Source organism: Pleurodeles waltl, chromosome 2_2 (genome assembly GCF_031143425.1).
Source record: "Pleurodeles waltl isolate 20211129_DDA chromosome 2_2, aPleWal1.hap1.20221129, whole genome shotgun sequence".
Classification (NCBI taxonomy): domain Eukaryota; kingdom Metazoa; phylum Chordata; class Amphibia; order Caudata; family Salamandridae; genus Pleurodeles; species Pleurodeles waltl.
Window position 1 is genome coordinate 45,274,790 of NC_090439.1, and position 18,750 is coordinate 45,293,539.

Genomic DNA, 18,750 nt, shown 5'->3' on the forward strand with positions numbered 1-18,750 from the left:
TAGTGCTTCGCTTTTGTCCCAGTTTACCCGATATCCGGATAGGGATGCAAAGTCCTCTATGGTAGAGAGCAGTGCTGGTAGAGAGGTTTCTAGGTCAGACAGAGTTAACAAAATGTCATCTGCATAGAGATAAATTTTGCATAAGCCCCCGGTTATATGAATACCTTTTATCTGTTGGGAGTTGCATATGGTAGTTGCCAGGGGTTCCATGGCCAATAGGAATAGGAGCGGTGACAGGGGACAGCCCTGGCATGTACCTCTTCCAATAGGGAATGGGTCTGGCAAGAAGCCCCCACAATTAACCTGTGCCATGGGATGGTCATACAATAGGCGTACTTTGGAAATAAATTGTTCTCCAAGGCCAAAATGCTTCATGGTAGTAAATAGATAGGACCATTTGATGCGGTCGAATGCTTTCTCCGCATCTAGGGATAGGGCCAGGGCTTCTTCAGGTAGTCATAGAGATTCCAGCAGTGTATAGCAGAAAGTACGCATATGATTTCTGGAGGTGCGGCCCGGTACGAACCCCACTTGGGTATTGTGAATCAAAGACGGTATTACCTTGCGTAGGCGTGCTGCTAGGACACTGGCTAGGAGTTTAACATCTCCCTGGCTTAGGCAGGACGACAATTGTGGCCTTGTTGGACAAAGCGCCCAGGGAGCCTTCCTGACATGCTTCCGTCAGTGCTTCATGTACTGCAGTGATTGCCTCTTCCCCAGCCCATCTAAAAAATTCTGCAGGGAATCCATCCTCTCCTGGAGATTTATGGTAGGGGAGGTTTGTTATCACTTGTGTTATCTCTTCCCTGCTTATATCACCGTCTAGGAGGGCTCTGCCTGCCTCTGACAAACGAGGTAGGTTAGCCACGTTAAGGAAGGCCTCCGTCTGTGTCTGATCAGTCGTTGTTTCAGGGGTATAAAGATGTCGGTAGTACGTGGCCAATTGGTTCACAATGTCTTGCGGGCGAGTCAGCACTGCTCCTGAGGAAGATGTTATGGCCGGGATGGCAGAAGCAGCCTCTCTTTGTCGGAGCTGATCCGCTAGGAGATGTCCTGCTTTTTCTCCTTGTTCGTAATGGTGGGCTCGTAATTTTTGCTGTGCATATTCCGCCTGAGATGTATAGAGTTCATTGTGTGCCATTCGGGCCTTTTCTAAGGAGCAGCACAGCCTAGGAGACGGTTGGGTGGTGTATTGTTTAGTGATGTTCTGAATTGTGGTCTCTAAGGTGGTTTGGCGGGCTATTCTGTCCTTATTGGCTAATGCTGCGTCTCGCATCATATTCCCTCTCAGGGTCACCTTTGCTGCTGCCCATAGAACCCTTTTGAAGGTCACCGTACCTGTATTCTCGGCCATGTATGTGGATACGTGGGTTCTTAATTGCTCCTTCCCTTGGGGGGAGCGGTATCTGTGTACAGCGAGGCGCCATGGTTTTCAGCCGGGGGGGATAAACCGATCTGGATCAGGTTTAGTATTGGAGAGTGGTCTGAGAGACCACTGTCTAAGACGCAGGTGTCTAGCATGTGAGGGATTACAGTATGTGATACCAAAAAATAGTCCAGGCATGGACAGCAGATAGAAAAGTATATTCCTTATCTTTCGGTTGTTGTATTCTCCAGCAGTGAACCAGACCGACATCCGTAGTTAGGTCCGTCAGAAGTGCCCTATCGTGATTGTTGCCTAAATCAATGGGGCGTGTCCTGTCCATCATGGCATCTTGGGCAAGATTCCAGTCTCCCCTGATTAAAAATCCAGTAGTTCAGATTTCTGTCAGGAGGGGATTTAGTTGTAGGAGGAATGGGCGTTTTGAGCCGGTTGGTGCGTAAACAGAGCCCACACATAAGAAGGTATTCCTTAGTTTTAGTTTGGCAAATATATATCTTCCTTCTGCATCGTTCCATGTTTTAATGATTGTGATCGGAAGGGATTTACGCGTTAGTATCGCCACTCCGCATTTGTGGGGCGCGCTGCTTCCGGGCTCTTGGTTCACTGGGCAGCAGCTGAAAGCAACCTTCCCCACCCAATTCCGTTTAAGTTTACTGGATTCCAGAATGTCAAGATGGGTCTCCTGGATCAGGGCGATATCTGCTTTTTTGGATTGAAGATAGGACAATATCTTTTTCCGCTTAACATAACTCATCATGCCTTGTACGTTCCAGGAGAGGATCCGTAATGGTTGTGTCGCTTGGAAGATGTTCCTTGACATTCTGGATGGTTGTGAAGAATCACACTTGTCAGCGCTGGTGGGTGGAGGGGGAGGGGGAGCTACCTCAGCTGTTAGAGTGGGGGTTATGTTTGTTATGGTGCAGTGATTTATGGGAGGAGGGGTGCAGCTGGCGGAGGCTGGGAGTGCTCTCTACAAAAGGGAAAGAGAAGGAGGCAGGAGTAAAGGAAGAGAAAACAGAGTAGATAGAGGGAGAGCCGGGGGGGGTGGATGCAGAGGAAAAAGGAGAAAAGGAAAGAAAAGAGAAGAAAGGGAAAGAAAAGTGAAAAAGAGGGAGGGGGATGTAAGGATCGATGTATATATTAAAATTAATAGAATAACGAGAAAGGATGCTAGAAGGGGAGATAAGGGAGAGAGTGATGGAGAGGCTAGGAGTCTGACCTCCTTAGTTAGATCTGTAAACAGCGGGTCCGGTTCCTCTCGGGACTCACGTGCCGTCGGGGTAGTCCTTGCCGGGGAGGCGAGTGGGGGGCAACAGGCAGCCGGCTGTCGATATGATGATGACAAGGAGAGATGGAGAGTTCATGGTTGTGTATAGAGACGGGCCTATTCAGCGGCGAATGATGACAATTGTTGCGTTTATGTAACTAAAATGTTTACCGTTTTGAGATGGGGGTAGTTGGTAGTCGTCGTGCCTGGATGGTACTCTCGTGAGGTATTATTGATCGTGCGGGAGAATTGGTAAGAAAGGAGGGGGGAGAGGTTGATGCGGAGTGATGCTTAATGCGTGATGCTTAATGCATGATGGTACAGGGGGTGGGGAGTGTATTGTGGGATCATAAGGTAGTATTGTAAAGTAAGGACAGAGTAAATGGAAAGAAGAGGATAGACAAGCAGGGGGAGATTGGAGCGAGAAGGGAGGGTGTAGACGGGGCAATACAGTTCTAGTACTGGCGAAGGTACATAGAGGTGTAAATATAGTGCATCCTGAATACTTCTTATCAACTATAACGTCGCTTTATCACATACTACAACATTTCTGTAACCTATTAATTCCATTAACATGGTATGTCCTAATGCCTTATCACACTGTTATATTATTAACTGTTAAACTAGGTATCAAGCTATTTATCGCAGGATAGGTAATGAGTGCTGCTGAGCCCTAGGCCATGCGAGGGCAATATATGTCTCACACCTTTGCAGATACCTTGTTATGTATTATTACACCATAATACTATAAGATGGGATGTATTCAGATGTTGTCAGTTTACTAGTTTAGCATATAATACCATCATAATCGTCCTGTCTTGTATGGGGATTACGGGTGTCGGCGATAGTTAGTCTGGGGACGGGTGCGTGCGTTCAAGGGGGGTAATTGACAGTTTCTATTGTGATATCGTAGTATGGGATACCATATTATATTATGTTATATTGTATTGTATTATATTATATTATTTTATTATATTAGTGGGGGTACTAATGTACATTGGGTCGTGTTGTGTTGTGTGTCCCAGGGTTTTGGTTAATTTATCTTTGTTTGACCTGATCTCGGCCCCTGGGATAGCTATGGAGGTTAATTAGTTCTGGTATCAGCGTTAATCTTATGTGTTGTATATTGGGGCAGGATTGGGTTGTATTGTGTTGCCTGCTGCTATGGGGTATTCTGTAGTACAGTGGGAACGTGTCAATTTCTATAATAGTTATTTGATAACCCTTGTGCAGTATTGGAAGGCCAGGTCTGGACTCTTATGTAGCTTACGGGAGGGAGGTGAAATCTAGTCTATGCATTGGTGTGTGAACTCTGTCATACACTAAGAACAAATTACAATTTCATTGACAGTTTCACATTATAAGGCCTTATGTCGGATTATGGAGAACATGGGTTTTTTAATCGCCTGCCTTTAGCAACAACACCAACGGTCTTAGACAGTTATAGGAAAGATACACATATATGATCTGAATAGGTACTCATCCGTCCTCGGGGTTGGCAGCTGCTGTATTTCGATTTTCAAGCAGTTGTCCCTCATATACACAACATCTCATCGCCTTCTCAAGAAGATGCAGTCGTTGGTTTTAAAGGGGAGCGGGATTTGTCTCTTTCCGATAGTTGAGTATGGGTTGCTACGGCGTGTAAGACCTGACCCCTGTCATCATGTGATCTGGCTAGCCTCTTTATGTCGCTGCCTCTTTGACTGGCTTCAGTGTCATATGGGGCCGTATTTGTCTTCTCCTTTCCTGAGGGGAAGGTTCCGGTACCTTCATTGTCTCCTGCGATATTGTGCGGGCAGCTTGTGCTAGTGGAGTCCATAGTTTGAGATTGAAAGGAATCAAGGAAAAGTCTCAGTTCTTCAGGGTTGTAAAAGTCCTTGGATACTCCGTTTTTGGTAACCCACATTCTTGCAGGGTCAAAGAGGCCATATTTCATCTCCAGCTGGCGAAGACGGGGCCGCAGGGCTGGAAAGTCCTTTCTGTGTTCATTGGTCTCCTTGGAATAGTCGGCAGTTATTCGGATGTCATGCTGATCTACTCAGAACAGACTATGATTGCGCGCCGCTTGAAGTATTTGACGGGTTTGGTTATGCCGTGGCAGGCATGCGATGATTGGTCGGGGCCTTGAAGAGTTGTCAGAGTGTTTTGGGCCTACTCTATGTGCCCATTGGAATTCTAGCGGTGGGTCGAAGTCCAATAAGTTCAGTTTTGAGAGGGTGGAGCTAAAAAAGGCCTGCATGTCTGTGCCTTGTTCATTTTCTGGAATCCCAAGTAGGCGGATGTTATCTCTCTGACTTCTATCCTCCATGTCCGTTAGTTTACTCCTAAGGTAGAGGAGTTCTTGGTCTCGGTCCTGAGACGCGCTAGCCTGCGCTTCTAGTGATCCCATGCATTGTTCCAGTCCCGTCACTCTAGATTGGAAGCCTGCAATGTTAGATCGCATGGATTTGGTCTCCATTGTTAGTGAAGTTATAGAGGCGTCCATTCCCTCTATGCGGCGACTGACAGTGGTGATCTCCTCTAGTATCCGGTCCATAGTTGTGGAGTGGTCTTTATCAGACATCGTGGTAGGCTCAGTTGGAGGTGGCAATGTGTGAGGGCCTGTCGTTGTAGGGGTGAGGCGTTTGTGATGTAGTGCTTCTGAAAATAATAGCTGTCGTGCAGGTTTGCTGGCGAGTTTATGGTTGTGTTTGCTACCGGGCATCGCCTCAACAGTCTGCAGAGGCTGTCCACTTAAAGCCCGTGTTTCCTTCCTCAATGTCCGATAGGGGTATGAGTCTTCTGTGCCAGCCGGATCTCATTTCTATTCTGTCTCTCCTTTTTTTCCCCCTTTTGTTTCTGTTTCCACCTATTTATTGTTCCCAACTTTCCTTTTCCCCCTTTATTTATATCCACCTAGCATCTATTGTGGGTTGTGGTGACCTGTCATTGTCTTCGGGCCGGGGGAGAGGTTATAACAATAAAAATTCTGATGCAGTGGAGTTGGTGCAAAGCCTACCGTAACCCAGAGTGTTAAGAGGCTGTGTCCGCTATTCACCGTGCATGGCTCTCCTGTGATTGGGGTTGATTGCGGGGAGCATTAGGGTGGGAGGGGTGGGCGTACCTTTCTCCAAGTCTTTTGCCAGCTGTCTAACCTGGTTGGGGGTATGTATGACTGTGCTCTCTGCCTGTCGTCGCGGTATCCCCCTGGTGCGTGTGGGTTGCGGTGAAGGCGTTGGCTCCTGCTCTTGGACCTAAGTGACCTGGGTGGAAGGAGCAGGGTAAGTGATGATGAGTCCCTCCTCGGTATTCTAGCTTGGATCACTTGCCCCTTGTGTAGCTTTCTTTTCCGTGTATCTTTTCGTGTCTTCTTGCCTTGTCTTTCTTTTGTTGTTATTCCGTTTTAACTTTGGGTACTTTTTGGGTACACTCCCGTTGTCCTCTGGTCCCCTCTTTTTTTCTCTTTTCCTCCTGTTCTTTCTTTTCTCTTTTCCCCCCTTTTTTTTATTTCTAATTTATGGTTTCATTGTCGTACCCCTTCTTTCCTCGTCTCCCTCAGACATGTCCTGTGGGGAGAGGGGTATAGGATGTTTGTCCCTCTCTCTGGATGTGGTGAGTTTTCTCGTCCTTCTTCTTCTCTTCCTTGCCCTCTTGTCCCTCCGCTACTCCAGCTGTTTCCGTTCACCTCCCGCCCTCTCCGCCCCCGGTCCTTCTCCCTCTCTGCTTCCCCATCTCTTCTCCTTTTTTCCCCTCCGTTCCTCTCCGTTCCTCTTCTCCTTCCTCCTCCCTTGTTTCTCTCCACCCTCCTTCTGCTTTGCTGGTATTGTCTGCTTTGTGGGGGAGGGAGGAGGGAGAGTTGGGCTTAGTATCCCAATGGAGGGTTCTCAGTAGGGTGGTACTGTGTCTCTCACCATTGGGAATGGGGGGGAGCCGTACCTCCACTGCCAATGGTTTTTCTCTTGCTGGAGAGGCTTCTCCATCCTAGGTTCAGGAGGCGCGGCCCCACCTCTCCATTGAAGCCTCTGCCCTCGCTTCAGTCGTCGGAGGGCCCCCGCCGTTTCGATGAGTCTCTCCGCCGGGGGCGGGGAGTCCGAGGATAGAATAGAAACGGGCCTTTCACAGTTCTCGCGGCTCTCCTCTCCGCCCCGTAGCCGCTGCAGGCGCGCCGGCGGCGGCCTTCATGTGGCGCGACTCCGCCCCTCCGGGCAGGCCCTCTCTGCCGGGCGCGAGTCAGCAGTTCCTGGCCCTCCAACTCGCATCTACAGAGTCCCCAGGCGCAGGTCAGAGGCACGACAGCTGTGGAAGTAATTGGTGCCGGGTATGGTGGATTCTCCGGCTGTCTCTGCACCCACGCCACCCCCCCCGGAATCGCCAGTGCACGGAGCTCGCACTCTAGGCGGCCATCTTGTTTCGTGGCCTGGCCACGCCACGGCATAAGAGAGTTTAAAGTTGAAACAATACAAAAGATGAGAAACAGGATCTGATGATCTCTATATGTGTCACGGTCTTCCTGCCTAATCATTGGAGAATCTCATTTAATCTAAGTACCCTAAACTAAATTAAACTAAAGGGAAACCCTAAATTAGTTTTAGGATTTATAGGAAAGTGTCAGCATAACAGAAACCTCAGTAGATGTTCTGATAAAGAGGTGATACATAGCATAAAGCCACATCAAGGAATAAAGAGAAGAGAGGTCTGTACCTCTGTAATTCCCTAGGGAATCTGCCCTCTTCTAACTAGATGAATACCAATTAAACCTACAAATTTTGAGAAAGCTATGTCGTCCAATCCAGTAGTTTTCCACCTTCCTTGCACAGTCAAAATTGGTGATTCCCCTCAACATCGAACATCAGGGCGACCTTGAAGGCTTCTCTGTGTCTGTTACACAAATAGGAGTCTTTTCTTTTCTGTTTGTTAGTGCTCCTTGTCCTTGCCAAAGTATCCTCCCATACCCCACTATCTTAAACACACAATATGCCTTTCATTAACTGTAGACTCGCACGGACACACCTTCAAAGAAAGAATATTGCAATGTACACAAAACTCCATGTTGAAGGTTAAACAAAGAAACCAAATGTCTCAGGCCTTTGGGAATGCTAATACATTATTCTAAGTGCATCTTGCAATTACAGATGAGACATGATTATAAATTAAGCATGGTTATATGCAATTTCACCTTTTGGCCATAATCAGAGTACATGGATATAATAAATATGCATGAGTACTACAATTGAGCATGTTAAAATCAATTAGAACACACACATGATTATTTATATATTAACTTTTAATCCTCAACTGTGAATGCACCTTCAGTAATACGATTTAGATGCTCCACTTTACATTAATAGTGTAAAACACACAACATATGTATCGTTGAATACATTATTATGTCACTTCTGTTAAGCATGACAGTACAACCGAAATTATGCATTACCACAACTGTTAGATATTTTATGATGAGCAGGTATGAATGAACTCCCGAATTTCAAAAAGTTAGTCAGAAATACTCACAGAAACAAGATTTATAAATTTTGCAATCATTGCCTTACAAAACAATGAGGTCAGATGCAAATGCATTGTATCTTCAGTAAAGATTCTTATGTCATACAGCTTGCTGAAAGGTAGACATCCATTTCTTGAGGTGATTCATATAAGAATTACCAATGCAATGTCCCCTTTAACTGTATTTATGTGTTAAACTGGAAATAGTGACTCAGCAGTGTCTGTTCAAACTGAAACAAATTAAAGACTGATAGCTCTTAATCTGTGTAAACACATGAGTAAATGACCACAGGGAGAAGACTGGAGTCACACATTGCACTCCAGGTATGTGCATCCAGGCCCTTGGTACAAAATGGAGAAGTCTGGTGGGTAGCTGAACCTTAACACATGAAGCTGAAATGCCTATGCAAATATACGTTCTACAGATAATAAACAAATGCCTACCATAATTCCTACTGGTCTGTGATCACAGACCAGTGGGTCGAAACGCGTCGGTGGTAGTGGTTGGTGACCCTTTGACTGCAAATAAAAAAAGAGCATATTATTCTCCTGGAGTGGAGTTTTACAGTTGTTTCAATTGCTTCAACTGGTTTGCATTGAAATGTATATATATATATATATATATATATATATATATATATATATATATATATATATATCATATAAACATCACTAGTTATAGTCTACCGAATAAGGTCTAAACCTTCAACAATTTTAAATTAAAAAAACAGTTAATGGAATGAAACTTAAAATAAATTAACCAATAAATAAATAACATTTTACTAGTTAAATGGTCACTATAACTAGGACACAAATATGTACAATAATTAACACCAAAAACATCAACACTTCAAGACAGGTAGATTCTACACAGAAGAAAAGAAAAATACCTCTCTAAAAAAAGAAAGCCATCTACAAAAAGAAACATAAATGAAATGACTAATAACTAAATAACATCAAACGTTCAACTTAAAATAAACATTCTATTTAAATCCCTCTAATTACATGAGGCCCTATGATAGCAAATAGCAACAAAGGAAATCTGAAAATTAATCGAAAATAAAAAATAGCATTTGATTTATCCCTAAACTTCAACATCGTAATTTAAGAAGTAGATAAATATACCTTAATATTAAACAAACCAAACCATGGTATAGTTTAAAAATTAAAATTAAAACAAAATAAAGCTTACAAAACTAAAAATGCATTTATATACCTATTAGTTGCATGCGCAGTTCATTCTCCATGCATGCTTCACTCGGATAACGTGTAGATGCTGCAATGCACATTCCTCTCCCCCTGTAAACTGGCATTTTGGAGTGGGGACAGCATAATGCCCTGGGGTGAGGATGTGGCAGCACTTCCCCTCTCTGTTCTTGCATTGAGGTATGGGTTCTCAAGCTCCAATCACTACAGAAATGGCAATTAACATTCCTTTGTGCCGTCCCTCAGTCAACTCAGTGGGGTGATCAGAGTTTAGGGGAGGGTGCCTCATGCATGCCTACTTCTCCAGAAAGAAAATCAATTCTTTCTGTGTTGACTGCCGGGCCATGGCCTACAAGAAAGGTATTTCGTAAAGGTGTAGCAGAGCAACAGGCACCTGTTGTCTGTGTTTGGGATTTTAAAATGTCAAAGATTCAAACAGGCATAGCTCACTCCTCATTGGACCAGTTTTCTTCATTGTTACCTTCTTTTGCTCCTGGTGGCCAGGCAGAGCCACCAGGAGCACCATGAGGCCTCCTGACAGCTAAAGGGAACACTGCTGGCTCCTGGTACTGGAGTTCTCCTCTCCTGCCAGTGAAGGTATCTTGCTCAGCTCCTTTGCATCTAGCAGACAACCACCCTTCTTGCCACACTTCCCAGGCTATGTAGACTTTTTAGTGGTACCCGGGGTGTCAGTGGAGTCCAGATTTTTTTCATAGAGAGGCTAGCAAAACCATGCAAGGACTCCCACACGTTTCCTTCCCCCGAATGGTCCTCAGGGGGAATAAGGGGTCCCAGTGCTATTGGCCCTAGAGAGACCCATCCTAGGAGTCAGCTTAGTTCGTCCTTGCAGGGAGTCAGGTGGCTTCTTCTTGTGACAAAACATTCTTTCTACCATCAGGTGGCTTCTCCTTCTGGTAAAGCACCCTTTCAACCATTGTCGCCTCGCCAGTTGAGGGTCTTCCCAAATGTCTCTCTCTTGTACACTTGTGGTTAAGTTGAGGTTAAAAATTCTAGATGCCAGGCACACCTAGCTCATCCTATGATGCCACATCATTGCTTCACCCCAGTCTTGACCCTTTTGCACACCATTCTGGATCAACCTAATATGACAACTTCAGGTTTGCTCTAGAAGGAGCTCCTGTGAGTGCCTCAGCTCCATCCCTAGCTGACATCACTGCCAGATCCCTTGCTACTAACACGTCAAAGTCAAACCCATCCTGTGTTGGCTCCAGAAGTCTGGACCTCTCCCTTTATTCTAATGGGTCTGTTCTGTTCCAGGCCAGGTGCAGTGTGGCAAGCTAATTATCCAGTGCAGAATTTCTCCATGACCCTTTCCTCTCCCAGCAACTGTTTCAATCACTTATAATTGCTCCTGCTGTATGGGGAGGCCTTTGTTCCCTCTGTTGGGGAGCAGTGTAAACAACTTGCCCATCCAGGAGGGACAAAGTCCTGGAATATGATTATGTACTGAGGCAGAGAAATGTGACATTTCATAAAGTCCAATAATACGTGGATATAGTGTGTTGGAAACTGTAAATTCAAACACAGTGTGCTTGTTGTAACCCAGTTTGATATTTTTCTGGACCCTGTAGGCCTAAGTGGACCAAAAGTGTACTTTAGGAAAAGGTTTGCCTATATGTACATTATTGTGAAAGAACTACAGATTTTCCATTAGTCCCTAAAGACTGACACTATGAATGCCCACTCATATTAGAGGCTTAGCCCCAGGTCAGTACCAATCTTTGCAGAGTCTGTTCTGTGACAGTCTACCTTTGAGCAGTTACTGTACTACACACACCGGTAGCCTCACATATGCAGCCCACACAAATTCTCATTCATATGTGCATACATATTCATGTGTAACCAGCAAGGTTCCCCTCAACCAAAGAGTGCAGCTGTGGCCTTATCTTAAAAGATGGACACTGGTGGTAAAAACACTCAGTCCAATTATTGTGAATTTATCATGAATAAGACTCAGATAGTGATTCTCACTCACAGTAAAATGCAAAAAAAGGTAGTCCATTGGGAAAAAAAACTGGTTACCTAAATGGGTGGAACCCTTTTACAAAAAGGAACTTTCCCTGCTCACTGTAATTCTTCACAGACCTGCATTGGCAGCGGATTTGAAGTTGCACTTAAAGTTCCTCTGTAGCAAAGCCTGATAGTTTAGTTCCGGTTCATTGATTTCTGAGGGAGATGCAAAAACATGGTTTTATGCATAAAAATGGAGGTCAGCAGCAAAAGACAGTGAAGAATGGTGGCAGGATGCCAGATATGGGTTTAACGGGGAGTGGAGGTTTGGAAGGGTGATAGGACCCCAGGTATTTTACATATTGGGCAGGGAAGTGACTGGTTCTCCCAGAGGTGATGGAAAGGGATGACAGCACTGCAGTTACCTTTTTTAGATTGGCAGGTGGAGGTGAGGATTTGCTTCATGGTGATTAGGGAGATCGACCAGGATGCCACATATTTTTCTTTTATTAGGTGGATGAGGGGAGGGTTTGCTTGTTGGTGATGATTAAGTGGGGTTATTTCAGGCATTTTGTTTTATTTTTGGAGGAGGATGACTTTCAAAAAGGTGGCTGTGAGACACAAAACATAGGATTTTATTTAATTGGTAGGAAGAGGAAGAGTTTGTGTTAGGACAGTGGATTGGATGTCAGTATATGAGGATCCTGTAAGGGATATCTAATAGAGGGGAGGCTTTTTATGCATGACACCTCCATTCATAACCTGTATAAGCTGCTGATCTGAGAAGGAAAAGAGTATTTGGGGCGGATACATATCATAAAACTATAGATGTTTAATTGCCAATTACATGGTGTTTTCCACCTCAGGGTTTGGTAAACAGCTCATTATTGACAGCTACCCATCTATAACTTTATATGTTGTTTACCAATTGCTATATGGGTTTAGCGCTGTATGCCAGGCCTGAAAGAAATACTTTGTAAGGCGCATGAATGAAGAGCCTTTCACATTCTTCAAATAACCTAAATGTTCCAAAATTAATCTGATGTCTGGGTTCTTTTATCTATTTCTAAAATACCCTATTTCGTATACTTTCCGATTAGCAAAATATGTATGTACATAATGCACTATGTTATGATTGGCAGTGAAAATCAGGAGAACAAATGAATGTATAGTGAACAGCAAGAGAACACATTTACCTGTGATAGACTGCCTCTTTGGTGGGTACATATGGGATGCAATATTTTGAATAGTCAGATGAATGTCACTATAGACAAGCCAAATCAACTGAAAAAATCATAGGTGCCACTGAAACCTCATAGACGTGCTCTCTCTGAGAAAGGTATTTGGTTATTTGGATGTAGTTGTAAGTTCTGGCGGCATTCCTTTCAAAGAGAAATAATAGGGTTCCTGTTCCTCCTTAAGGTCACAAACACGAGCCAGTTGTGCTGTTTGTATGATTAGCTGTATGCACTCTTGGAAATACAATACACAAAACTCTTTATAACAACATCATAAGCTCCAATTGAAAGTGGGATATATCCAAAAGCAGTTGTTTGTGAGAATTTCCTGTTGCAAATTGTATTCTAAGTCCGCTAAGGCCTGTTCAAGTTTGCTAATTCTGAAGATCAACTTCTTATTTTTTTTAGGTCAAACCATTTTCAACTACACCCATATTATTGTTTTTATTTATTCATTTCAGTGAAAAGTGCAACCCAAGGCGCCCGTTTAATCGGTCATATGGCTGTTATAGTTAAATCATTTGATCAACAAGCATGTCATTTCACTAACCACTTTACTGCCATCTATTTTACCTATTGCATTTTGTTGTATGTATTGCAGTTCAGTCAAACTATATAGTAATATCTTACTGGCTCATGATTTCCATGTGTAAAATTGTTTTGCTATGAATTCCCATGATATGTATTGTCCTGGGCATGATTGTTTAGTTAAATAATCCAGGAACCATTTTTCTGTCGTTTTTGCCTAACTCAATGTACCGGGTTGAACTATAGTTTATTCCGTTGTTGTTGGTATGTACATGTTACACGGACAAGCCCATTGAGCTTCTTGCATTTCCATTACAGTAAAATATTAATCTATTGATCACAGTAAACTTTGGGCAGACATTCCTTTCTCTCATTCCTGTCAACCCTCAATGTCCCTCAAACCAATGTAAATAACCTGCGCAGCTGGCTTTCTACAGACACCAACACTAGATTGTCCCAGCTACTAGCTCCTGATCATGCAAACGACACATTCTCCATGTAAAAAGTCACTAAATCTATTCTGATGTGTCATGACATTATAGTGTACAATTTTCCAACTATCTCTGTGGCACTCTGCTGTTTACGTTCCCACGTCCTTCTGGATTTTCCTATACCATTTTCACTATTTCGTTCATAATACATAAATAGACAGTTAGACAGTTGAAGGTTGTCATAAAATATAACACGTTAGACCCAAATCCTCATTCTGAGAAGCATGAAGTGAGGCTGTTATGAAGGAACCGTTTACTTTAGGTACCACAGGCCTTATATTACAATTACAGGAGCCATTCAAATGCTCATGTTTCATGCCACAGTACTCACATTGGTTCCTGGCAGCCACATAGCAGCAGTGATCTGACAACCTTTTATACCTTACACTTACTGCTAAAGACCAACTCCATCTCTGCCAAATTCAGGAAAGCCCTATCCGCACCACATAACCATAACTTTCAAATAACGCTTCGACGTGTTGAAAGCTACTGTTTGTGTCAATTAACCTGAACAAATTACTGCATTACTTGATCTACAGACTCAAAGCTGTTATAAATTACTTTCCCAGGTTATACATGATCCATAATTCAATACAGCCGTAATTTGCTGGGTTGTCCAGCAATCACTCCAGTTAAGTTAATGACTCATAGGGGCATGTTTACAAGAAGTGACACATTGTTGCGTTGCTGCAGCGATGTGTCAAAATAGCATGCTGCAGTATGAAAGTTTCCTATGCCATGGATAGGTCATATTTATGGTTAGTCAAAATAATGATTTATCCATGGGAGGGATGCAGTAAGGAAAACTGATGCATGTGCTGCAGAGTGACACGTAGCTGATGTGCAGCACGTAAAGCATTGGAAATAAGCCTTGCGTCACTTTTGACTGCACAATGCATCAGAAATCCTTCTAAAAGTGGTGAATTTCAAAAAAGGTTTTCTCAATTCATAGAAAGGAAAAGATTGACCAGGCAACAGCAGCCAGGGCAACAACCCCAGCACCAACCAGGATGTCCAGTCAGAGTCCCAGGGGAAGAGTACTTTTAGTGAGCAGGAAAATCAAACACTCATAACAGAGATGACAAAGCATGAACATCAACTTTTGTAACTTTTTGTAGCCATTAGGGAGGGAAGAGGCCATATGGAAGTCCATAGTGGATAAAACCAACAGTGTTGGGCAAATCAAAAGGACTTAACAGGCTGCAAGAAGCACTGCCAAGATTACAAGCTCAGGACCAAGGAGCAACTGGTCAGCATCTTGACGGCGGTCATTGGCACTGGAGGTGGAGGACCTGAGGTGCAGGACGAGCTTGAGCTTATGCTCTTGGAAAAGCAAGTGGCACCAGACATTCCAGCTGAGTTGGTGGCAGGACTGGAACAGCTTGACAATGGCACCAAATAGGTCATGCTCAGCAACACAGCATGCTATGTTTCTGTGCTGCACTTTACTGAGTGCAAGGGAAAGGGATAGAACTGGCCACATGTCCAATTATATATCACAGGAATGTAACTATAAATAACCACTCATGTTACATAGGCCAATCCACGTCAATCATATGTGTACAGTCCATGTGTGATCTACTGCATCAGTCCTACATCACAGCTGGAACATGGGATATTTTGGGCAGTGTATAACATCAGTGTCCAGAAATACAAGTCCCACAAGAACAAGCAAACATCTGGGCTGGAACACCACAACATGGCAGGACACTGGAATCCTGACCATCCTGACTTAGACAAAGCATGCCCCCTTGCACCACGAGGCCATTGGATTGCTCCTGGGGCCAGGTAGTATATACAAAATATGGTGCATTTCTGTACCTTCCACTAGCACCCTTATAGTAGCCTACCAATAATTCAGGCACCCTTGCACCATGGTGCTAGGGTGCCTGTGTTGCTTTCAGGATTGTTTGTGTGTAGAAAGGGAGACCTCCTGGCACAAAAGCAATCCATGGATTAATTTGCACCTTCCTATTTGTGCTGCAAAATACAGGACACATGGAAAGAGGAAAAAACAAGGGGAAATAGTGATATGTCATCTCCAAAGGCCTCCCATAGGAAGGCATATGGGTTTGACATATTCCTAGGTTTGCCCGTTCTTGTAAATCTGAAAAATGAATCAAAACACATGGGGGTTGCATTGGAAAAGCCACCACAATGCACATGGAGAGCCCCCCTGATGTAGAGTAAGGCAATACAGCCATTTCCCATGCCTTGCCTAACTGCATATCTATGAGGCCAATTAATGCCATGCAGTCTTTGTATGGACTTGGAAATATGCCCCTTAATCTCTAGCATGAAACTACATTGTACACAGCTGCACTGATGTGTGGCAGCTAAGCCCACAGTTGTAGCTGCCGTGGTAGCCAACACCCTAACTCCTGGTATGTCACAAATGTCAGTCGGGGATGCAAATGATGCATAAACTAGGGAGATTTGTGCTTCTTCTAACACAAGAATGGTGTCTGAGACTGGTGGGCCCCTGGTAGTGCTGATCAATGTAAGTGTGATTTAACATATTGAACTGGTACTGTGTTTGAATGTGGGCACATTGTTTAGCAAGGCGGTGTGAAGTGACATGTGTACTGCAAGGTAGCCTGAATTATACACATGCACTGCTGTGCTTGATAGTGTCACACATCTGTATCAGCTGGGAAGGGATGGCATAGATCTACTACATCCTACATGTGATGTGGACCATGGGGAAGATGTAGCAAGTGTCATGGGGGAGATGGAAGAAGATAGGTTGTACCAGGCTATATCTGTCAAAGCTGGAGAATGACAAAATGGTAAATCAGAAGTGACAAGTTGAGCTAGGTTTCCATGACTATGGGCTTGCATTTGTGTATGGTTTGAGGCTGAGAAGTATGGGTAAAGTTGTGTGCCAAAACAGGATAGGCACATATCATGCATTTACAAAATGTCTAGCATGTGTGGGTGCAGCCTGATACATGACACACAAACACAGGAAGCCATGTTAGGCAATTGGAAGTGGAGAATCTAATTGTATGCCTTGTTGACACGTGAGCCATTCTATGATCATGCTACCTCCTGTGTGTGGCAGAATGTGGAGTCACTGAGCCTAAATGAGGATTGCCAGAGGAGTCATGTACACATTCAAGGAAGTGAGGCTGGGTCTAACAATGTGTGATACTCAGCAGAGAAACAACTCCGGCAATGATAAAATAGGGTGAGAGCCAGTGCTCGTTTCCTACCCAGTTTGACTGTGCATATCCACTCAGATATAGCACACACTGGCCAATGTTTTCACAGATAGCACACTCATGGTGAGTACATGCATTTACATATTCTTGCAGTGTAGTAAGCTTGCTAACTGTGTAGAATAGTGTGGATACATGACCAATATGAGCCTTGCCAACATGAATGCACAATGTGCATGCAAGACAGCACAACAAGGCTGAGTGCTATGGTGCAGCACGTGGAAGGCTGTCAGCAAGATCCAATTGAATACACCAACAAACACACATCACTTTCACAGGAGCTGTGGTAGGAGTAGTGGCCACAGGCAATGCTTGGCACTATGGTGACTTGACTCAAAGTTGCCGCAATGTGCACAGTAGTGTTGTGAATACATGGAAGAGCATTTAGCATAGTCATCATGAAGAGAAGTGTTAATCATCAAGCTCGATGTGTACCTTACTTTAGCTATCCACACTGGCAGGGCAGGCCGGCAAGCTGTGGAACTGTGTTGTCATATGTGGTATGACATAAACAAACATCCTTGTCACACAATGGCATGTGAACAATGCACAGATACTGGCATCTGGAAGGCAAATTCATGCCACTATCCCTCAATATCTACAAGTCACATATGTACTACAATCAATATTGAAATGAAAATGAATGTGGAAAAATACGGTGTGCCAGCCTATAACTCCTGTCAACATCTGGCATTGATCAACATTGACATGTATCCATTTGATTGGAGAGGGAGAAACAACAACTCCTGACCAGCTGCCTGTCCAGGATGACCAACGTGCTGCCCTCCATGGATGAAGACACATTTCAGCAAATCCTGGATTACATTGTCTCATCTTCTGTGGGTGTGGGAGCGGCTGACAGCATCATAGGTTCTACAGACAAACCACCTTCAACTTAACATACCACATCAGCAAGTCCCAGGCCAGCTCTGGACTCCAAGGACCCACAGGTTGTATTTCAATGCTACGCTGTAGGAGTCCACTGGCAGAATTTGGATGAAGTGTGGGCAGAAATGGAAACCATTGTGGGCACTCTAGAGGGAGTCTGTAGGTGCTTCAGTCCCAATAAAGACACCTCTGATGCAATTAGAGGCACGTATATGTACACTCCATTCCAGAGATTAGAATAGTCTTTGGCTGCCATTGCTAGTGTCATGAGGCAGAGGCAATAACAAAAGCCCTGCCAATGTGACACCAGTGAGGTTGCCACCCAGCTGGAGGCTATACACACCATCCTTCAACTTATGGCGTGTAATTAGGATGCCTATATTACAACAATTCATGCCTTTCCATGTGATGTTGTTGCTGTTCTGACAAGCCAGCAGGTCCTTCTCAGTGCTGTGGTGCCTTCCTTGTTGGCACAGGGAAATGCGTCTGTGGACAAGTGAGCCACATATTCAGCCTCTGATGTGTGTGTGCCTCAGAGGCCTTCTACACAAACACCACCACTCTCAGGTGGATTTCCCCAATTTCAGGTGGAGAACGACCCCAGAAACATTTGTCTGTGGCCCTTTGCCAGTTTCTCATTGGAACTGTGTTAAGTAACATGCCATCTCACTTGTCATCTGGCACTGACTACTTTGTGTTTGCCCACCTGTTGCTCTTATACATTTGTGGACTGTAAATGTAGCCACTCTTCTCCAATGCAATTTGGTCTCCTCACTGGCATACTCACTCCTCTCCTCCACGTCACATGATAGGTATCCCCCATTGACTCTGTCTGGACATCCATTAGCTTGAAAACAATGTTGGGGTTTTGCTTCAAGAACTGCTACTGCGATTCTTCACATTTACTCACTTGTAAATAGATGCAGTATATATAACCTGTGTGTTGTATGTCTGTTGCTGATTTGACAAACTACACTATGCTGGTTGTGTTGAACCAGTGGACACTTCCTACTATGTAGAGTGAATTGTGTGTCATAGACCTATTGAAAATCCACCATGTGTCAAGTTAAATAGT